General features: G+C 37.6%; 1 pseudogene; it reads right to left on the reverse strand.

The window, feature by feature from the left end:
- Positions 1–5607: 5607 nt before the first annotated feature.
- LOC110591741 lies at positions 5608–6001 on the reverse strand (annotated as a pseudogene).

Genomic DNA, 6001 nt, shown 5'->3' on the forward strand with positions numbered 1-6001 from the left:
AAGAAAGAAAGAAAGAAAGAAAGAAAGAAAGAAAGAAAGAAAGAAAGAAAGAAAGAAAGAAAGAAAGAAAGAAGAAAGACAGGAAGAAAGACAGGAAGAAAGAAAGAAAGCTAATTTTAAAAAGATGAAAAGACTAGAAAATGAAAATCCTAAAAGGTACATGTTTCCTGCCTGTAAGAAGTTTATTTTCTACTTGGTTATAATTATTCATATCTAAGTACACTGCAGATTTCAGGAGATAATTAAATCAGAGAGCATATCTAGATGCCAACTTTTTTAAAAAAAGATTTTATTTATTTATTTGAGAGAGAGAGAGGGACAGAGAGCTTGTGTGAGAGTGCTCGAGCAGGGGGAGGGGCAGACAGAGGGAGAAACAGACTTCCTGTTGAGCAGGGAGCCCATGCAGAGCTCTATCCCTGGACCCTGGGATCATGACCTGAGCAGAAGGCAGAAGCTTAACCGACTGAGCCACCCAGGCCTGCTAGATGCCAACTTAAAGACTTTTGGCAAACAGTCAATCAATACCAGTCAAGCTAGCCAGGAAGCTCCTCTTAGAGATGTCATTGCAAAGAACATCTCTGCCTAGGACCAAATCCAGGTTCATAGTTTTAGCACAGGAGGGTAGAAAATATCCTCTATCCATGAATCTTAAATTCAGCTGTGGCCTGAACTTCAGAAACAAGCTTAGCTTTAACACTTTTTGAAAATCCTTGTGCAATATTTTTGCACAAATACTCTCAATGGGGAGGAAGTTACAAGTTAGGGAAATTGCATAAAAGTATCTGTTCCTTAGCTGATCTAAGTATTGGATCCAAACAAATGTGTGAACCTCAAGAAGACCAGCAGCCATAATATTGGTCCACTGGCACTGGAAAATGTCTCCCAAAGTCTCTGTGGTGAGGAACACCTCTCCTTTTCCTCCTCCTCCACTCAATGCAATTGGGCCAGTAGGACACAAATATACAAGCAATGAAGGTTGTCATCTAATCAGACAATGGAGGAATATTCTTCACCTTGTTCCCGGTGTGGCATTTTCATTAACGCTGCTTAACATCACAGTAGCTTTGGGCCAGGGAAGTGCTTGCAGATCATCCTGAGCCTGCAGGTGGGTCAACTCTTGGGGTTTTGTACCCACTCTCTCTCCAGTTGTGTCCCATCCCAGACGTGGAGAGCTGCTTTGTCAAACTGGACACTTATCACTGCATGGTATCTCAGTAATTTGACCTGCTCGCCCGTTCTATTGAAGTCATTGTGAATCTCGATTCTGATATGTTCCCTCAGTTTCCATCTGCAAATTTCATAAACACAAATTAGTTATTTTCATGTACGGTATTAGATGAAGCTATGTGGAGTCTTGTGGCAACCCACCAGAAGCATTGCTTAGGTCGATAGTCACACATTATAATAAACACTTTTTGGATATGATTATTCAATCAATTTTGGTTCCATGTAATAAAATAATTAGAAATACCATGCATCCCCCTGATTTATCCACCCAATAGCTCTATCCAAATATTATATCAGGCTTAAACTAATTTCTGGGGAACTCTTGCTAGCTCATTGTGATTCTTCCTCATCTGAGAAAAATAATAATATTCATGAGTAGTTTTCTGTTTATAAAAGTACTAAGTGGCTCTTTGCAAACAGGTTTTTTTAAAAGTAGTTGCATAAAAAAGAAAACAAAAGCCACTCAAAATCTCACTACTTCGCCCCATAAACAGGTTGGTTAATTTCCTTTCAGCTGGCTTCCTATCTCCACTCCCCTCTCTTGTCCTCTCCCATGCACACATCTTATTCAGTCCCCTGTTGCTTTCCCTTCCCCCAGCTCAAAGAATTAAACAATAGTAACGGAGCACTTTGAGGGGATATGAGTGCAACAAACCCAGAAAAAAGTGAAGAGAATTTTGACCCTTACGGTCAAAAGCTGCAAGACTAACTGTAAAATAGAAACATCTGCATACATACTTGCAGAGAGTATTCTTGAACAAGTCAGAGGAAGTCAAGGAAGGCTGAGGTGTAGACTTGGATATATCACCATCATGAAACCCACTTCAGTCTGTCATCTGCACAAGGGAGCTTCATGGGTGCCAAGTCAGTGCCTAGGTATTCTTGTGATGTCCAGTGGAAACCACCAACCAATAGTGGTCAGTCAACTGCCTCGAGGTTGTACCCTTCTGTGGCCAAGGCTTTGCTCCACTTGACACAGTGCTCTCTCCAATGGCTCTGAATAATATCAGAGGAACAGATAACTCAACTTTCATTGGTTTAAAGCCCTACTTATGTCAAATGAATTTGACCCCCAAGTGAAACCACTGTCATCTGCCCTCCAATATATAGATGTTTAGTCTGACATATGACCCAGAAGCCCAGCTTAAGGTGACTGTTGCCAGAACGTCCCCCACTCTGAAGATAGTCTTTCTTCTTCACCCATCAGAGGAAACTTCCATCCCACGTTCTCCCTACTTTTTCCTCATTCTTCTTCCCTAGCATTTCCACCCATCAGCTGGTGAAGGTCAGTCTCTCTATCTGCACCCAAGCCTTGTCTGCCTCTCTTGAGGTAGGGTTAGGCTGTCCCTCCCTGACTTGCACAGTACCCACTTCACTCTAACACTGATCTCTACTGCAGCACTGTAACTTTTCATGTTCCAATCTGGGTTCCCTGCTAGAATGTAAGCTACCTGTAGGCTAGGGATTCTATTTTCTTCTTGTAGTCCCCAAACCATGCTCAGTGTTTAGCATAGGTTAGGTGTTCAATAAATTATGGCTGAATAATTAGTTCATATTACCTAGAGTCACATTTTTTTTTTTCTTGCTGAACACTTGGACATAAGTTTTCGTTTTCCAGTCTCCTGGTGATCTTCATCTTCTTCCTGACTCATTATCAAGCACAGACTCTGCAATTGCAACTATAATGTTTTTAGTATCCTGGAATGTCAAACATCTCTGTTTAGAAACTGGAACTTAGAGGAGTTAAGAGTTCTCTTCTTATCTGATTCTTCACTTATCTTAGCTTTAACCCTTGTGGCTGTTCTCTATTTTTCAGCTTGAAAGTTATTCCCTTTCATAAAGACAAGGCTTAAATAGAAATAAAATTGTTTTGCTTTCTCTTTGCCCGGTTTGACCCAGCAATGATTTCATTTCTTCTTCTTCCTATTTCTTGCTCCAACTATTACTTTAGGAAATAGTCTTTTAAATTTGAACTTAGTCTTTATCATGAGTCCCCTTATTCACGGCTTGAGACTTTCTAATAAAATTCTTACTCTTGAATTTTGGGTCCCTCTTTCCATCTTTTCTATCTCTACTTTGGAGGACCAAGAAACTCCAAGAACATCCTTGAAGAGTCTCTTCCTATGCAATCATGTCAGAATTTCTCTAAATGTATCTTGAAATCTGCTTTACTAATGTTTAGAGTTTGTGTGTGAGTATATTCAGGGTTTCCATTTTGGGCTGTTGTAAATGCTAAGAAAAAAAATAGACACTTTCTGATCTCAAATTGACAACCTGACTTTACAACTTAGGGAACTAGAAAAAGAAGAACAAACTAAATGCAAAGCTAGCAGAAGGAAGGAAATACTAAATTTTAGAGCAGAGATAAGTGAAATAGAGATGAAAAAAAACAACGGAGAAAATCAATGAAACCAAAGTTGGTTCTTTGAAAAGATCAACAAAGTTGACAACCTTTAGCTAGATGGAGTAGGAAAACAAAAAAGAGGGGAAACCCAAGTTACTAAAATCAGAGTTGAAAGTGGGGACAATACTATTAATTCTGCAGAAACAGAATTATAAGAGAGTACTAAACAATGTGCATCAAAAAATTGGATAACCTAGATGAAATGAACAAATTACTAGAAACACAAAACCTATCAAAATGCAAAGTGTGATATATTATAACATATATACATTATATTATATATAACATATGTTATAACATATATGATGAAATACTATTCAGTCTTAAAAAGGAAGGAAATTCTGTAATATGCCACAGTGTGCATGATACTTTAGGACATTACTCTAAGTGAAATAAGCCAGACAAAAAAGGCAGTGCTTTACTAACTTTGGGCTTTATTCTTTTTTGAATTAATTTAAATGTAAAGCTAGATTGTTTATTTAAGATTTTTCTTGTTTCTTGAGGTAGGTCAGTATCACTGTAAACTCCCTCTTAGGACTGCACTTGTGTGTACCAAAGATTTTGGAATGTTCTGTATCCGTTTTCATTTGTCTCCAGGTATTTTAGAAATTTTCTCTTTAATTTCTTCATTGACCCATTGATTGTTTAGTAGCATGTTGTTTAGCCTCTATGTGTTTGTTTTTCTTGTTTTTTTTTTTTTTTCTCTTAAATGATTTCTAGTTTCATACTGTTGTGGTCAGAAAAGATGCTTAATATGATTTCAATCTTAAATTTATTGAGACTCTTTTGTAGCCTGACATGTGATCTATTCTGGAGAACATTCCATGTGCACTTGAAAAGAATGTATATTCTGCTGTTTTTGGATGGAATGTTCTGTATATATCTGTTAAGTTCATCTGCTTCTAATGCATTGTTCAAAACCACTCTTTCTTTATTAATTTTCCATCTGGATGATCTATCCACTGATGTAAGTGGGGTCTTAAAGTCCCCTATTATTATTGTATTACTGTTAGTTTCTCTTTTTATGTTAATATTTGCTTTATGTATTTAGGTTCTCCTAATATTAGGTGCATAGATATTTATAATTGTTATATCTTCTTGTTGTATTGATCCCTTTATCATTATGTAATGCCCTTCTTGATCTCTTGCTAGTTTGTTTTAAAGTCTATTTTGTCTGATACAACTATTGCTACCCCAGCTTGTTAGTTTGTTTCCATTGCATGGAATCTTTTTCTATCCTTTCACTTTCAGTCTATATGTGTCTTTAGTTCTGAAGTGAGTGTCTTGTAGGGAGCATATAGATGGGTCTTGTTTTTTTAACCACTTAGTCACTCTATATCTTTGATATAGAGCATATGATAAGAGCATTTAGTCCATTTACATTTAAAGTAATTATTGAAAAGTATGTACTTGTTACCATTTTGTTAATTGTTTCTGGTTAATTTTGTAGTTTCTCCCTATTTCTTCTTCTCTTGCTCTCTATTCTTGTGATTTGATGACTTTCTTTAATGATATTCTGACTCCTCTTATTTTTTGCTTATTTTTAAAAAAGATTTTATTTATTTATTTGACAGAGAGAGAGCACAAGCAGGGGAAGAAGCAGGCAGAGGGAGAGGGAGAAGCAGGCTCCCTAAGGAGCAGGGAGCCCGATGCGGGGCTTGATCCCAGGACCCTGGGATCATGACCTGAGCCATAGGCAGACGCTTACCTGACTGAGCCGCCCACGTGCCCCTATTTTTTGTTTATCTATTATAGGTTTTTAGTTTGTGGTTCCTATGAGGTTCACATATAATATCCTATAGATAGCAGTCTATTTTAAGTTTAAGTCACTTAAATTCAAACATATTCTAAAAGCACTACATTTTTACTCCCTCCACCACAATTTATGAATTTGCTGTCATATTTTACATCTTTTTATTTTGTATTCTTAACTAATTTTTTTTTTGCCGTTTTATACCTTTATTGACAATCAGTGATTAGTTTTCATCCACATTAACTGTCTGTAGATTTTTGAAAATGGTCACAGGTACATAGGTAACCAATGTATAGAGCTTGCTTGATGAATCTTCATCCTTGTTACGTTTTCTGGACAAGTGTATGAATGTGGTATGGAACATTCCTTATTCCTTTGGCCCAGACAGCTTTGTTGAGGCTGGTCTCAATGCACATATCTGGAGTTCCCACCTCCTTCAGAGCAAATTTCTGGATCTCTTTGAGTGCCCAAGGGGCACACTTTTTGAAATTCACTCTATGGATGTGCTTGTGAATGTGGATGGTGTATTCTCTGGTCACTACTTTGTTGATGGTAGAACGGCCCTTCTTCCTGCCACCCTTCTTTGTGGAAGCCATTCTGCCAGGCCCTGGTTGAAA

Source organism: Neomonachus schauinslandi, chromosome 1 (assembly GCF_002201575.2).
Source record: "Neomonachus schauinslandi chromosome 1, ASM220157v2, whole genome shotgun sequence".
NCBI classification, from domain to species: domain Eukaryota; kingdom Metazoa; phylum Chordata; class Mammalia; order Carnivora; family Phocidae; genus Neomonachus; species Neomonachus schauinslandi.